The sequence below is a fragment of the Giraffa tippelskirchi genome, chromosome 4 (assembly GCF_054371585.1).
Source record: "Giraffa tippelskirchi isolate mGirTip1 chromosome 4, T2T-mGirTip1v1.2.pri, whole genome shotgun sequence".
Taxonomy (NCBI): domain Eukaryota; kingdom Metazoa; phylum Chordata; class Mammalia; order Artiodactyla; family Giraffidae; genus Giraffa; species Giraffa tippelskirchi.
Genome location: NC_137278.1, coordinates 90,903,834 through 90,919,175, shown reverse-complemented (window position 1 = coordinate 90,919,175; position 15,342 = coordinate 90,903,834). Strand labels below are relative to the sequence as shown.

Here is a 15,342-nt window from a genome sequence, read left to right as displayed (position 1 = left end):
TCTTCCTGACCCAGGGATTGAACCTGGTCTACATTGCAGGCAAATTCTTACTGTCTGAGCGACCAGGGAAGCCCTTGGGATGATAGAAATGTTCTTAGATAGTGTGGATAGTTGCACAACTCTTTGAATATACTAAAACCACTTAATTGCACACTTTAAATGGAGAAATTGTGTTATATAAATTATATCTCAATAAATTTAAATTTAATTTTAAAAAACCTTTAGAGAAAATCCTCATTTCTATCTCCATAAGAAGCTGGAGAAAGAAATGGCAACCCACTCCAATAATCTTGCCTGGGAAATCCCATGGACAGAGAAGCCTGGCAGGCTACAGTCCATGCAGTCACAAAAGAGTCAGACACAACTTAGTGACTAAACAACAAGAAGTTTTAAAAAAGCAGAAAATGAACACTTGCTCCAGAAGCTGGTGAGCCCAGCCCAAAGGTAGAAGGACAGGATGGAGGAATGACAGGAATATCATTTAAAAACTCTTCTTAGTAACTCCTTCACACAAGCGTTTATCACTCCTCTTATTTCCTCATTGGGTTACAAGTGAAAGTGATAATAAAATGGCCCTTAGCTCAGGGAAAGTGGTGGTGATCAAGACGGGGAGACCATCTCCCACTCCACTGCCAAGTATTGAAGGAAGGATCCCTTAGGAGAGCAGGGTTGTAACTTCTGAGAGGAGATGCAAGCAAGATTGTGTGGCCATGAGTTCTGGGTTGAGGAAGAAAGACATGAACTCTGAAAGTGCGTACACTAAGGTCCCCAAAACCAAGAATCATGGACATAAATCCTGCTGAACAGTTGAACATAGTCACAGATAAGTCAGACATGAAATGTAGGATGATTCAAAAGGTCCCTATGATTTAAAGGGGGGAGGGGAGAAGTTTGCAAGAGATTCAGTAAAATTATAACAAGTGAGACAAAGAATATGTATTAAGCAATAAGCATGGCCTTAAAAAGCTAAATTTTGTTGAAAAAATGAATCATGTTTTTAATACCCATTATACAAGAGGGTGCTGCCACTGCAAGATAACCTTACACTCAACTATCTGTTCCACATTCCGCTTGTAACACAAATGACCACTCTAGAACCTCCACAGAAGGACCTGGGGCAGGTGGGCGGGTGGCCTGCTAGCTTTGCCCCAGCCTTGGGACATATGCAAGGCTCCCACTTTTGGCTGTCTGGGTACTACCACAACATTGCCAAGGGGGGTTAATCCCACATTCCCAGCTGAGGTTTCACTCCTCAGAAGATGGCCACACCCTGCCCAAGGCTGAGATCCTTGTTCTTCAACCCTGTTCTCAAAAGGGAGTGGCAGTGGCTGAACCAGTTTTTCTGTTTAAAATTAGAAGTATATTTTTATTTGGCTTCAGCTATCAGAATGCTATAGTATGAATTACTCATTTTTTCCTACTTGACTCGGAGGCTGGAGAAATACACACACACATATATACACACATACATACACACACACACACATATATAAATAACCTTCTATGGGTTTGCTCCATAACTATGGAAAAACCCTGAACAAACTTTTTGATCAACCAGTATAGTCCAGGTATGTTCTAAGAGCTTTACATTTTTCATCCTCACAATCCCTTATTTTACACAAGAGAAAACTGAAGCATACGAGGTTAAGTAACTAACTTGCCCTGAGGTAATGCTAGCTGGACCAGTTTTAAAGTCTCTCTCTTTCACCACCTCTGGCAGTAATCCCTGGCCAACACCAAACCATCTAGGGAAGGGGAGGGGAGGCGTGCTGTGGGCAGGCCCTGCAGCCAGAGGGGCAAAGGGAAGTGTAGAAGAAGGCTGTCCCTGGAGAACTGGGCCCTGCCCCACCTCTCTGCCTGGGGATTTGGTGAATGAGAGAGGAGTTAAGTGTTCACCTGAGCTGGACGGTGCGTGTGACCAGGAGAGCACGTGAGTAGAGGGACCAGACTCCTTGACCGCAGCTCTTCTAAGACGGTTTGGCTGTTAAGTCTTGGACAAATCGTTTTATCTATCTGGGTCTCAAATTTCTCACTTGCTTTAAAAAAATGTCAGGAAAAACTGAGAATCTGTTCCAGATACAAAGAGACTAAAAAAACCTGACCAATGAATATGCATGATCTGAGCTGTTTTCCCCCTGCAAGATAAATTGTGACAATTGGCAAAATTTGAATAAAGTCGGGCAGATTAGTGTTACTAGTGTTCACAAGGTCTGTAGATTAAGTCGGTATTGGTGTTGCATCTGTTAATTTCCTGATTTTGATCATTGCACTGTGGATATTTATGTGATTTTAGAAAATCCACATTCAGTATTTAGAAGAAAGGGGTGTCACATTTGCTACTTACTTTCAAAAAATTATAGAGAAAGAGACAGAAAGGAATATGGTAAATGTAGCAAAATATTAACATTTGGGCATCTGAGTGGAGAGAATTCTTTGTACTATTCTTGCAACTTTTCTGAAACTGAAATTGTGCCAAAATCAAAATATTTTTTAAAAGAGTTATGTTACTAGATGATCTCTAAGACTCTTCCAGTTTCTGTGAAAATGTAACATTATCCACGTTTTTCAGACAAGGAACAGGAAACTGTAGGTATGGCTCCTTGGTAGCAGAAGAAGGGCTCTAGAACTTAGGGTGTCTGACTCAAGTCCTCGCTCCCCACCAGACCCCAAGCTTTCCCAGCTGCTGAAGGACAGTGAGCCCCAGACATCACCCTGGGCACTGGATGAGAACTGCAGGGCACAAGTCCAGTAAAGAAGAGGATACTTGGGCAGTTTCGGGCTGGCTGTCAGGAGATTTAGAGCGTCTCAGAATGTAGACCACTGCCCTCCCCACCGTCTAGACCCTCTCCTTCCCCACATACAAAACACACCCCAAAGGGCTAGCCTGAAGCTTTAGCAACACGTACAACACACACAGGCACCAAGAGAACACACAGGACCCCCTCTCCGGAGCACAGAATCGCAGCCTCCCTGCTTGTCAAACTAGAGAAAGCCCTTGCACATCAATGAAGACCCAGCACAAAAAAAGAGAAGCAAGAGTTTTGTTTTATTTAAAAGGTAAATTATACCAATGAAAACAATAATTATTAACAGAAAAAATGTATGCTTCTATAATACCTTTGTTAAGTAAGAAGGAAAACAAAGATTTCAATCCAAGAAGCTAGAAAACACTAAATAAAAGGCAGGAAAGAGAAATTAATAAAGATAATGACAGAAACAGTTGATTAGAAAACAAAAAGTAGTGGTATCTATAAATGAATCTAAGAGATGGTTCACCAAAAGGCCAATTAAATAAGCAAACTTCTGGCAAGGTTGATCATTTTTAACAGAAAACATAAAAATTGACATTAGAAATGTAAAAAGAATATAACCAAAATCAGTGACTAAGAATTGCTTTACTAAAGACTTGAAAAACATGGATGAAAGGATGATTTTCAAGAAGAAGTGGAAATATTGAAAATACTAATCATGAAACAGGCTTCCCTGGTGGCTCAGTCAGTGAAGAATCTGCCTGCAATGCGGGAGACCTGGGTTTGATCCCTGGGTTGGGAAGATCCTCTGGAAGAGAGCATGGCAACCCATTCCAGTATTCTTGCCTGGAGGATCCCCATGGACAGAAGAGCCTGGTGGGCTACAGTCCATGGGGTCGCAAAGAGTCGGACACGACTGAGCAACACACAGCAATCACGAAACAAGTAGAAATTTGTCAGAGAGCACCAGGCCCAGTAGTTGTTTATTACATTATTTTTCTAGGTCATAAAAAATGATGATCTTTCTTATTCGTTAATTATCCCAGATCCCTGTGAGGTAAGCACTACCTCTCTATTTTTATAGACAAGAAATCCAAGGGCTCAGAAGGGCCCAGGCACTGTCTCTAAGTAACCCAGCCCGACATGCCCACAGCCTGACATCTGCAGGAGAAGGCCCAGAAAACCCAGTGTCTTAAAATGTTCCTGAAGTACCTCTGTGATAAGCCAGGCTTGGAAACTTCTGGCCCTTGCTTCTGACCACACTTGAAGTGTGGTCCAGGGAATTCCCTGGTGGTCCAGTGGTTAGGACTGTGTGCTTTCACTGCCGAGGGTTCGGGTTCAATCCCTGGTCGGGAACTAAGATTCTGTAAAACTCAAAGCAAGGCCAAAATAAAGCATGGTCCGGCAGCATCTCCAGAGAGCCTGTTAGAAATGCAGACTCTCAGGCATCACACTGGACCTGCTGAGTTAGAGGATGTATTGTACAGAAGTGTCCAGGTGATCTGGAGAGACATTAAAAAATGAGAAGCACAGGAATGGTTTCTATCTGTCTGATCTCCAATTTCTCTTAAAATATGCAAAAGCAGTGCTTGTTCTCTTAGGGAAAAAAACAAAACAAAAAACCAACTGTTAAACTACTAGAACTAGATTTAGTTATATAAATGTAAAAAAAAAAAAGGTATGGCAAAGTAAAACAAAAACATTAAAAAATTAAGACATCTGTAGTAGTTGCCAAGGTACAAATGAAGCATTAATACCATTAACATATAAAGTTCTCTCATGAATTCATAAGAAAAATCGCACACAAGAATAATAGGCAAAGCAAATCAAAATATATTCACAAAGAAGTGCAGATCACACCTAAATATAGCAATAAAAATTTTGCAAATCAAAATATTTTATACCAATTTTTATAAGAATTAAAAATAGACTGTAGTCAACACTGTTTTTAAAACGGGGTAAAAAAATCACTAAAGACATTTAAATTTTTTAAAATATGATGTATAAAGACTAAAATTTTAAAAGCTATAACAATATTTACAGGAGTTCTGAGTGGTAAAATTACAGACGTTTTCTCTATTTGCATACCTGAACTTTCTGATTTTTCTATAGTGAATTTGCATTCTTTATAATCAACAACAAAAAAGTTAACTATTTCCTAGAGTTTGATCTTGTCTGAAATTTAATAGCTTTTACACTTACGTCTTTCTTGGTTTTTCACAAGTGTTTGCATAACATTTGGCCTTTTCACAAACCATCACAGCATTTAAAGGCATGTCTTTTCAGTCCTCATCAAGCATTGGGAGCCCCAAATAAACAGAGCCCCTTTTACATTACTCCGTAGACCAGCAGTTTCTCAAACTTCTGTGGGCAGAGTAATTGCCTGCAGGAAGCTGGCCTCTGATGCAGATTTCCAGGTTTCACCCGCAGATGGCAACCCTGTGTGTCTACGGAGGGGATTCACACACAGTTGCCCTCAAACTACTCTTTGACAATCACCCTCCAAAAACCTTATGGGAGTGAGGGTGAGTGTAGAAAATGGGAAATCCTAGCTAATTCAGAACCTGGGTGAACTGAGGGTCTTAACTGGTTGGCAGAAAACAACAGTCTCTTTCCACCCACTAGGTGCACACCCAGCTCCACCTGTCAGCGGTCTGTGCCTCTACTTCTGGAAGAGGGCGACAAGTAGATGGGGAGCAGGGCTAGGAAAAGGCTTTCTCCAACAGGTGAGCTGAAGCCCTAAGCAGCCCCACTTTGCAGCTGAACTGCCAGAATGCACTCTGCTCTGGGAGAAGGCACTGGGAACAACTTCACGGGTTCACAGAGGCCCATCTGTCAAGAGTTCCTGCTCAGGACCTGGAGAGGGCAGCTCCTTCAGAGCTGGCAGAAATGCAGCTGTGGCTGCCACAAGAAGCCTGAGGACTCAGCATGGCCCAGGTAGGGCTCATGGCAACCTCCCCCTGCCTGGATGGGCTCAGGGAGCAGGATTAAGACTCAACTGGGGCAAGGGCGCAGAGCAGTGCTCCTGCCTTCTTCTCAACCTCATGGGTGTACCCTGGGGTCCACTGTTTCTGGGGGATTTAAATGAATTAGCAGAAAGAAGAGCCAGAGAAAGCGTTTCTATCTCCTCTGCCACCTGAGCATCGAAGGGGAGGGTGAGCACAGACCACAGGCTGAATGAGAACCATTCACTGCTGTATTCAATGCAACTCCGTGACACACTGAACCAGATGCATGCCAGTACAGAGTGGTTGGGAAGTGGCTCAGAGCCCACCTCTAATTGCTATTTCTTTTACATGCACAAGCCAAGTTGATTCCCTCTGCCACTTTCTTTTTTCTGCTAAGAGGGAGAAATCTCAACTTCTGCTTAAAAGCAGCAGGGACTCTCTGTCTTTAGGTCCGTAGCACCCATGCCCCAGGGATGGGGAGTCCCTCATTCATGGGCCCTGGTGGGTCCAGCCTTCCCAGGCAGCAGCAATCAGGGACCTGTGGTTATGGGAAGACTGGCAGGGGAGCGAGGTAGAGTGGCTTGCACTGGACAGCTCCATCAAGAAAAGGTGACTTCCATTTCCCAATCATAAGTAAAAGCTTAAAATGAAAACATGGTAAGGAGGAGTAGCACGTTGATAGGAATAAACTTCACCTAGAAATTCTGAGGGTGGACAGGGAGGAGAGTGTCATAGACGCTAGAGAAATAGAAGACACCACATTTGAAAAAGGAGACCAGCCACACAGATGCGGAGCCAGTATCACCAGTGAGCAGTCTTACAAGCTCTGTGTTCAGCCTTGATGAATCCTCACTCCCAGTGAGCAGTTAAGTTTGTTCTATGCTGTCTTCAGGTATCTGGGAACCACGAAGGCAGCTCTCCCTGTTATTTAGTGCTAATGAGGGTTAATGAGCAGTGGGCTGTCAGTCCCAGGGTTAATTATGAGGTGCGGGTTCAGAGGGTTCCTCCCTGATATCAGCCTGTGGGAAAATAGCCCAGGACCTTCTTTTTATGTGGGGACAGAGGAGGTACCCCGTCTCTTGCTATCCACCTCACAGCTTCCAGGCCTGGCGCCAGGGCTGCTTTAGATTCTGCTCCTCACGTTGGCCTAGGTTGTCACACTTTGAGGAGGTGAAGCTCATTGTCTCTGTCATCAATTTGATTTCACAGCATTTGCTAAAAGGATTTACTGCATGCCAGGCTCTGTGCCAGGTACTGGGGAATAAAATTGAGTGAGATGAGCACCTCATCACTAGCAACTCGTACCAGGCACTAACGTGTCGCTGCACTGGTAGAGACAGTGAACACAGGAAGTGAGCAAACAAGGGGATGTTTGGCCATCACAGAGCAGCTGACAAAAACCAGAGCATTTCTAATATACCTGTGGTAACAGGCTAGAAAGTGTAACGGCAACAACAACAGAAGCTACAGTATCCGAAGAATAAGCTTAAGAAACATGTAAGACCTATCGAAAGAAAACGTTAAAAAAACTTTGATGGACACACAAAAAGACTACAATCAATAGATCGCTTCCTATTCCCTGGATGGAAAGGCTCAATATAAAGCTGTCCATTCTCCCCCAAATAATCTACAAATTTCATGCGTTCCCAAATGAAAAATCCCAACATTTTCCACGGAACTTGACAAATTGCTTATAAGCTTATTTGGAAAAGGAAACTGTTTGGTAAAAGAAAAGCCAAAGAAACATTTGGAAAAAAATGAATTTCTGTTTTTGTTTAAACCAAGTCGTTGTATAAAAACTGCAATAATTAAAATAATGAAATATCAACACAGAATCAGAAGAGAGGCCCTAAAATGTTTGCCCGTGAATATACGGGTATTTATAAAGTACTTATGGTAGAATTACAAATCATTTGGAATACTATAAATATTTAATAAACAGATTGGAGATAACAGACTTTCTATTGGGGAAAATTCAATCTCTATCTTATACCATATACAAAAATAAATCTCAGCTTAAAGAAATCTAAATATGTAAAATAAAACTATACAAACTTGGATGCCAAAACACTGATGAATTCCGACTGTACAAAAATCAAATTCCATTTGACAGACACAACGAAAGAAAACTGAGAGGCCAAATTGTTTTTCAAAATATAAGAGGCTAATACTGATAATATATGAATAACTTTAAAGGATCAATAAAAAGACAATCTAGGGACTTCCCTGGTGGCCCAGTGGCTAGGACTCCAAGCTCCCAACAGGGAATTAGATCCCACATGCCGCAACTAAGACCCAGCACAGCCATGTAAATACATAAATAAAAATGAATGAGTTAATTTTTTAAAAAAGCAATCTAATTTAAAGTAAAAGCGGGTACTGTGTATAACAGGTAATTCACTGAATAAATACAAAATGGTTAACATTTAAAACATTCTCGGGAATTCCCTGGCAGTCCAATGGTTAGGTCTCAGTACTTTTCATTGCGGTGGCCTGGGTTCAAATCCCAGTCAGGGAACTAAGATCCCATAAGCCATACATTGCAGCCTAAATAAATAAATAAATAAAACATTCTCAAGTTCACTAACAAACTGTTATAATAGATCCTTTTTTCACTTACCAATTTGGCAAAAATTAAAAACTGATCATTTTTCATTCAGTGTTAGTAGGAGAGTATATTTGATAGATATTATCAAATTACCTGTTGGAAGGTAATTTGGTGATATCAGTTAAAATTTCATTTATATGATATTGTTCTATATAAATACTTGAACAAATAACCCCAAAATATATGTACAAATATGTAAACTACTAACATCATTCATAATTGCAAGAAATTGGAACTACAAATGTCCACCAAAAGGAAACAATTCATTACAATAAACCCACAAAATCAAAGACTCCACAGCCATTTAAAAGGTTAAGATAAGTGTACTAACATGGAAAGATAGCCTCAGCATATTATGAGCAAATAAAAAATGACCCCATATGTACACATATAACTGATTCACTTTGCTGTATATCAGAAATTAACATCGCATTTTAAATCTACTCTAATAAAAATTTTAAAACAAAACATGTTTGTTATAAACATTATTTAAAATGTTTGTTTTAAACATTTGATTTTAGAATCATTTTTCATTTAAAAAAGAAAACATTACCCCCAAAAAAGGTATGGTACAAACACATTATTGCAGGAAAGGCAATAAGTTCATGTGCTCATTTTGGAGTCATGTACTCATTTTGAATTGCTAATAGAGATTATACTGGGATGGCAAAGATGTAGGGATTTTCAGTTTCTGATTTATACACTTTGACATTATTTTATTTCTTTAAATGGGCATGTATTATTTTATTTAAAGTTCAAAAATTTCTTTTCCATTCGGAAGAAAAGCAAAAAGTAGTAATATTGCCACTGGTTTCTAGGTTGAACTTGAAGTTCATCCCTTCTCTGTCCCCTGCCCAAACCCTCCCCCTGGCCTTGACTGTTCTCTAGGAAGTCAAGATAAAGGGTGAGAAACTCTATGGACCAAGGCACTGCACTGTCTCCCCTTAGTGTAACCCCCAAGCCCAGTCCTTCTCTGCTGGCTTGAACAAGTTTAGGCTGGGTACAGAGGCCTCCCCACATCACACCAGACCCTGCTGGTCTCAAAGAGGGGAGAATCCACTGTCCCAGCAGGGACCATTGTTGTCAGCACCCTGAGTTCTAAGGGGGCACACAGAAATGGATTTTCAGTGGACCACTGCAGGAGATAGATGCCTACCCTGTTTCTCCTAGCACTATGGATGCTTCACTTGTCTTCCACTGTCCTCTCCAATCTTAGGACATTATTCACAGCCTCAGGGACACCAACTGGGCCATAGTTTCTAAAGGTGCATGAAAGAAGCAGGAGCAAGACTTGAAGCTGCAGCCTAAGCCAGCTCAGCTAGGCCATGAGCTCTGGGTCAAACATTTCTCTCTCACTCCTCTTAGCTTCTAACTTTATTTCCTCTGGTGCTAATGTGTGAGGTTTTTCTAAATACTACTAAAACTTCCATTTGGGTTTACGATATCCTCTGGTCCTAGCAATTCAAACTGATACTGCTTATCAGGTTTAAAAACAAAGTTTTCCACAAATTCTGTCTAACAAGCTGATAAACTATTACTAGTTCCCTTCCCAGGGGTTTGGAGACAAGTAAGCAAGCGCTGCATTGTCTGGTCTTGCCATTTTTCCACATTCAGGGATTCTTTGCTAGGCCCATGTTAGGAGGAAGGTAGTCAGGCTACATTGGGACTTGCTATTCTCACATGAGGTAAGCCATCAGCACCTCCCCAAGAACGCCAGCAGACATAAAACAGCAAAACCTGGAGAATGAGGCCACAGTGCAACTTAGAGAAAAGGTCATATTTTTAAATGTATTTGTGATCAAAGAAGAAAAAAGTAGAAAATGACAGAAAAATTAGTGTCCTAAGGATCCAACTGAGAATCTCGAAAAAGCACATACCAAATAAACCTAAGAAAAAGACAATTAATAAAGACTGAAGCAGAAATTAACACTTTAGAAAACAGGAAGCACAACTGACAAATCTATCTTCTTTATATTATAGAAAACTGGCAAAGCTAAAAAGGAAAAGAGAAAAGATGAACATACAACATTAGAAATTAAGAAAATGAAAAAAATCACAGCTACTGAGGAAACTGAAAAGCAATAACTATATATGCATCTTAGGAATAAACCTGAAAATAGATCTCATGGAAAAGACAAAGTAAATGTACCAACGGCCACAGAGGGAAAGAACTCTGAAAGCTGCAAAGACCCAGCCTTCAAAAAGGCACCAGGCTCAGGCAGTTTCATCAGATTTTTTTTTCCAAAAAATGACTGTTTAAACTGTTTCAGAGCATAAAGAAAGAATAAAAGTTTCACACTGTATTATATGAAGTTATCATTACTCTAATACCAATATCTGACAATGAAAACACAAAATGAAAATTATAGGTCGATCTCATTCACAAATATAGATCCCAAACTCCCACATTAATAAATCAAAACAGCATATTTAAAAAAATTCCCCATTTCCAATTATGGTATATTCAAGGAATGCAAAGACAGTTTAGTATTAAGAACTGTATTAACATAATTCACTTTATCAGTAGGTGAAGGAGAAATATCTTTTATCTTCAAACTATGTTGAAAATATATCCCTGGGACGGCGGGGGGGCGCGGGGAAGATATCCCTGACCTCGATTCCAGTTCCACCCCATTATGAAACATTGGCCCTTGGTCATACTACTGTTCCCAACTTCAGTTTTCTTATCTTAAAGGTGGAGCTGTCATGAGAACTACAAGAGAGAGAGAACTATGAAAACTTCGCCCCATGACACACACAGTAACTGCTCAACAGGTAAACTGCAGTTAGTTATCATGTAGGGGAAAGTAGGTTATAATGCAGCATGACTCTTTTTGTGAACAACACAGAACAAGCGTCTAGTGTGCATCCAGTTAAGGGTAGAGGGATACTCCAGTTAAAAATGATTAAACAGGTTGTGAATTACAGACAAATTCCTTCCCTTCTATTTATTTATATTTTCTAATGTTTCCAAAGAATGTGTAGCATCTGTATAATCAAAAAAGGGACTAAAAGCCCAAAAATGTTATAGACTATTGGATTTAGCCAGGATTGAGGACTGGCAAGCCTGAAGGCCAAGGTGGAAAAGGAAGTAAAAGGGAGACAGAGTAACAAGTAACATCAGGGAGGAGCTTGCAGGACTCCTCTGCCCTGCACCTTATTGCCACAAAACCCGCTCCATTTCAGGAACACCCACACAGGCGTGTGAAGGTGCTCCTGACAGAGGACAAGCTGAAGCCTGTCCAAAGCCAGTACACACTCTTGTACTAAGCACAGCCTCACCTGCGTTGCCCAAATACCACACAAATACCGAACAATGGCAATGAGGTGAGGGTACTCATCTCTCAGTTCAGGTGCTGGTCACACAGCTGTACTTACTTTGTAAAAACTCACCAGCTGTACACAGTATGTGCTTTTGTGTATGCTATACTTCAATAAAAAGTTTTTTCAAATTTAAAGCTGAGAGGAGAACACTTAGTTTCTGTCATTAGCTACAGAACTACCTTCTTAAGTTCTGGCTTTAATATGAACTTATGGGTCAGCTTCACGGAAAGGAACATTCCACCCAGTATTTTGTCTGACATGTCTCACTGTCTTAATAAACAGAGTCTGGAAACAGTCTCACTAAAATTATCAATAGATGAGGGGAAAAAAAAATTCCAGGGCAACCCAAGGATATAGGAGACACAGGGAAAGCCAAATCAAATGAGGGCCGCAGCTCTCAGGCCTGAGCGCACATTTAAGTCACCTGGGGAGCTCTGAAAAATGCTGGTGCCTGGGCTCCACCCCAGACCAATTACTTCAGATTCTCAGGGGCTGAGGCCTAGACACCAATAATTTCTTTTTTAAATGCTCCACAGAGATTCTAATATGCGATAAGCTAGCTGGATCAGAGGGCCCAGCCACTGAGGCAAGTTGAAGCCTGGCCCCTGCCCATCCTGGTGGAGGCTGTGGGAGGGGGAGCAAGTGTATAGGGCTGAAGTGCCCTGCCATCCACCCAGGTCTTTTTCCATATCCGGCTTCCCTAGACCTCAGGAGAGCTCCAGTGAGGAGGGATGCCCCCCACATGAAGGAAGCAGCCTCTGGAAAGTAAGAGGGAAGGGCTTCCCAGGGATTGGACACAGAATCCTGGGCTCTGGCTCCCAGCTGGGTGTTCAGACTGTTCCTGACCACTTGTCACTACAGTCCCAAGACATACACCACTCCAACCACACAACCCCAGAACTAAGCCCTAACTACTACCCAGGGTCCAAATGACAGCACTGGGAACCCACAGCTGGAAAACAGGAAACCGAGGAGAAATAACAGTGGGGAAATGGGCCACAGGGCAGAGATCAGTGCACAGCTCAGTCATCAGGTAGGACCTGGTTCAGGGACAAGCGGTAGGGGGAGTAAGAGAGGATGCTATGAGACACTCCCGCTAAGAGGCTCACCTCCAAGGCCCCCACTCCCACCCATCCTGCATCCACTCCACCTAATTATGTGACAGGAACCTACAGGTGTGACTCCAACAGATGGTTCTCTTGGCCTGGCAGTCCCAGAGAATTTGTACAAGCTCCTAGATAATTTCAACACAAGGAGGCCTTTGCCCATATTCTGAAAAGCAGTGTTCTCAGAGGCCCTCTATTAGTCTACAGGGCTAAGCTCAAAGGACGAGGGGTGAGAGTGAGGATGGGCTGAGACCATGAAGAGCATGTTAGGATGGAGAGCACAGAGGGAGAAGAGAAAGGCATCTGCAGTGCCAGGAAACAGGGTGGGGATCTCTCAGGCATAGCCTCCAGCACTCCACTGAAAATCCATTTCTGTATTCCCCCACTGGAGTTCGGGTGCACGGCAACAATGACCCTAACTGGGAAGGCACAGTCTCCCCTCTCTGGGTCCAGCAGGGCCTGGACAGATAGGCAGCGTCCTCTTCACCCAGCCTGAACTTGTTCAAGCCAACAGAGAAACGAGTTAACCCAGGGGTCGCGCTCCAGGGGAAAGGTGCAGCAAAGGGAGTCTGTCTGGGGATTCAGATGAGGCTATCAGCCTGAATCCCTTTCAGGGTTTCTGCCTGCCCGGAGGCTGCCTAGCCTCCTGGGTTTTTCCGCCTTCTGTAGAGTGGCCAGCAGTAATCAGAGGTAGAACCTTCCCCCTAATGCATGGGAAGGTAGACTGGCAGGAAACAGCTCCTACTGTAAACTCCATCTGTTTAGCAGGGCTGGGAACCAAGACCTGCAAGCTAAAAGAGCAGACTCCCGGGGAGGAGGGTATTGGGAGTGGTGTGGATGCTGCAGAGGCAAAGCAGGAAAACTCAGTCAAGTGGGCCGGGAGCTTAGGAGCTCACTGTCAGGGACAAGCTGAAAACCCTTTGGGTCTTTGTTTCCCTTGCAAAGTCCATGAGGTTCGGATTACACATGGAAAATGCTTGGAGGTGGGATTGAGAAATCCAATTACTTAAGCACCAAGGGCACAAGAGTTCCAGGTCATAGGGGTAACCAAGATTTGCTTAGGCCCTAATCTCGCTGTCCTTGGAATGTCTGCCTCTTAAGGAATATTTCTGTGGTATGACAATATTACAACTTAGACCCTCCCCCCACCCTCCTCTAGGATGAGGCAGCTGGCATAGAAGGCAATTAATATTTTAACTTTTTTCTGTAATCTTCAGCATCTTAAATGAAAAGGTCAAAGATCTTAAGGAGGAAAAAAAAAATACTTTGCAGAGTGTGGGGGGCTAAGGGAGTGACATAAAGTAGGAGGGAGCTTCCTGAACTCAAACTATCAAAAATATTAGGCGATTCATCCTTAGAGAAATCAGGGCAGAGTTTGTGACCAGCCCTCAGAGGAAAGGGGCTGAAGCTCAATGTTATCAAGAGCTACCAAATGGAAGAAGCTCAGAAGTCAAGGTACTCTGCCAGGGCAATAGAGCCTTAGTGTCTGGCAGGGCCCAAGTCCATTCTGGCAACTACAGGGGTCTGGCCTCAACCTTAACTGTACATGCACATGCACGCGTGTACGCACACACACACACAGAGTCCTGCCAATCCACCATCAGAACTGAGACTTGCAGAGATAAAAGGACAGACGGGAGGCATCCTTATCTACAGACGCTATGATGCAAGTAAAACATTTTGAGGTACTCCAAGAGAATTCTGGGGTAGCAAGATCTCTACTCTTCCAAGTAGTGGCTCTGTCCCCAAGATGGAGAGTACGGAAGAGAGGGGTCAAAACAAAGACCCTCTGCTCTTCCAGAAGCAAAGTTCTAAAGTAATGCTGTTCAGGGAATGACCCATAAACGTTATCACCAGTTCATCACAACATAAACACATGAACCAAGAGAAAGCCTTTAGAAACTAGCACAGTGAGGTGAACTTCCTGCTCCATCCCTGAGTGCATTTGCCAGATCACTTTGTTCAATGGCTCACAGATTGGTCCGGATGGTGCTGAACCCCTGAAGGGAGCTATGCATGGCGAGAGCTGCCAACTCTATATACAGTAGGAGCTGTTTTGGTCTGGGATATTTTGGAAATTAGGAAAACTGATCCTCAAACCCATTAGTTTGAGAACAACCCCTTCATTTTACAGAGACTAAAGTCCGGGGACTGCCAAATGGCTAATGACAGAACCCAAGAACAGGAGAGGTGGGATTAGAGAGGACAAGTAACTGGACGACTGCACTTCTCACCCTCCTCTTCCCAGTCAGCGGTCTCATGGGAGCTCCTAAAGCAGTAAGGGCTGCTTGATGCTTCAAATGAGTAGAAGACAATTTTGGGTTCAAGGTAAATGGCCCCAGCACAGTATTTCCTTCCAGCTTTTCTTGAATCTCAAACCCAACGCTGCTAAAGCCAACATGTTCCTTTCAGAATTAAGCTATTGTCCCAGCTGGTCCATTTCTTGACCCCACCACCCTAATCTGTAATCGCCAGATCCCAGAAACGCCAACTTATTGAAAACACAGTTGGTATCTTGATCGTTCCTTCAAAGTCCCCTGAGGTCCACGGAGTCGTGATGAAAGTAGATGTAAAGAGCTAGGGGTGGTGGGGGGCGAGAGGCTTCC

At 42.8% G+C, this 15,342-nt stretch overlaps 1 protein-coding gene and 1 long non-coding RNA gene across 4 annotated transcripts in view; one reads left to right on the top strand and one right to left on the bottom strand.

Annotated features, from left to right (window-relative positions):
• Positions 1-15,342, bottom strand: part of TET3 (tet methylcytosine dioxygenase 3) — a 107,013-nt gene that overhangs the window by 71,639 nt on the left and 20,032 nt on the right. The gene's annotated exons all lie outside the window — the stretch shown is intronic.
• LOC145503701 (uncharacterized) lies at positions 1,103-15,154 on the top strand. Its single transcript, XR_014051670.1, has 4 exons — positions 1,103-1,930; positions 5,376-5,687; positions 11,002-11,081; positions 14,871-15,154. It is a non-coding gene; the product is annotated as an uncharacterized LOC145503701 (long non-coding RNA).